Below are 1,627 nucleotides of genomic sequence, written 5' to 3' on the forward strand. Positions count from 1 at the left end.
CAATACTTCAAAAAATATAAACAAACAATCTAATTATGGAGATAAACTCAAAATACCAACATGTGAGAAATACTGTACTGTATTAATGTTTCAATGGAACCCAACAAAATCATACAATTATTTAATACAGAATACATTTCACCAAAATCAAGGTTTCATTATTATTGGCACTCCTCACTTCGTACTTAGTGCCACTAGTGCCAAAGATAACAGCGTGGTCTTTTCCTGTAATGTTTGACAAGGTTAAGGAACACATTTGGAGGGATTTTGGACCATTCCTCAATGCAGATCCTTTCAAGATCGTTCACATTCTTGGGTTTGCACTTATCAACTTCCCTCGTCCACTCAGCCCACAGGTTTTCATTTATCAACTTCCCTCTTCAACTCAGCCCACAGGTTTGCACTTATCAACTTCCCTCTTCAACTCAGCCCACAGGTTTTCATTTATCAACTTCCCTCTTCAACTCAGCCCACAGGTTTGCACTTATCAACTTCCCTCTTCAACTCAGCCCACAGGTTTTCATTTATCAACTTCCCTCTTCAACTCAGCCCACAGGTTTTCACTTATCAACTTCCCTCTTCAACTCAGCCCACAGGTTTGCACTTATCAACTTCCCTCTTCAACTCAGCCCACAGGTTCACTTATCAACTTCCCTCTTCAACTCAGCCCACAGGTTTTCACTTATCAACTTCCCTCTTCAACTCAGCCCACAGGTTTTTACTTATCAACTTCCCTCTTCAACTCAGCCCACAGGTTTTTACTTATCAACTTCCCTCTTCAACTCAGCCCACAGGTTTTCACTTATCAACTTCCCTCTTCAACTCAGCCCACAGGTTTGCACTTATCAACTTCCCTCTTCAACTCAGCCCACAGGTTTTCACTTATCAACTTCCCTCTTCAACTCAGCCCACAGGTTTTCACTTATCAACTTCCGTCTTCAACTCAGCCCACAGGTTTGCACTTATCAACTTCCCTCTTCAACTCAGCCCACAGGTTTTCACTTATCAACTTCCCTCTTCAACTCAGCCCACAGGTTCACTTATCAACTTCCCTCTTCAACTCAGCCTACAGGTTTTCACTTATCAACTTCCCTCTTCAACTCAGCCTACAGGTTTTCACTTATCAACTTCCCTCTTCAACTCAGCCCACAGGTTTTCACTTATCAACTTCCCTCTTCAACTCAGCCCACAGGTTTGCACTTATCAACTTCCCTCTTCAACTCAGCCCACAGGTTTTCATTTATCAACTTCCCTCTTCAACTCAGCCTACAGGTTTTCACTTATCAACTTCCCTCTTCAACTCAGCCTACAGGTTTTCATTTATCAACTTCCCTCTTCCACTCAGCCCACAGGTTTTCCATTGGATTTAGGTCCAGCAACTGAGATGGCAGAACAATGATTTTGTTGTTTGTTTGGTCTCATCTGACCAGAGCACCTTCTTCCAATCATAATTTAAATTACGTTTGGCAAACTCCAAGCGCTTGCGTCTGTGTCTTGGAGTCAGAAAGGGCTTTCTTCTGGCAACCCTTCCAAAGAGCCTGTGGAGGTGGAGTCTGATGGGGCTTTCTTCTGGCAACCCTTCCAAAGAGCCTGTGGATGTGGAAGTGGAGTCTGATGGGGCTTTCTT

The 1,627-nt window shown here is 43.2% G+C and overlaps 1 long non-coding RNA gene across 3 annotated transcripts; it reads left to right on the forward strand.

Moving 5' to 3' along the window:
* The first annotated feature begins 483 nt into the window (after window positions 1–483).
* On the forward strand, window positions 484–1,442 carry LOC127917803 (uncharacterized). Of its 3 annotated transcripts, XR_008097738.1 has the most exons (4): window positions 484–596; window positions 795–914; window positions 955–1,034; window positions 1,113–1,442. It is a non-coding gene; the product is annotated as an uncharacterized LOC127917803 (long non-coding RNA). The 3 variants fall into 3 exon arrangements; XR_008097737.1 differs by lacking the exon at window positions 955–1,034; XR_008097739.1 differs by lacking the exons at window positions 484–596; window positions 955–1,034 and adding an exon at window positions 650–714.
* Window positions 1,443–1,627: the final 185 nt, after the last annotated feature.

Source organism: Oncorhynchus keta, unplaced genomic scaffold, assembly GCF_023373465.1.
Source record: "Oncorhynchus keta strain PuntledgeMale-10-30-2019 unplaced genomic scaffold, Oket_V2 Un_contig_12098_pilon_pilon, whole genome shotgun sequence".
Lineage (NCBI taxonomy): Eukaryota > Metazoa > Chordata > Actinopteri > Salmoniformes > Salmonidae > Oncorhynchus > Oncorhynchus keta.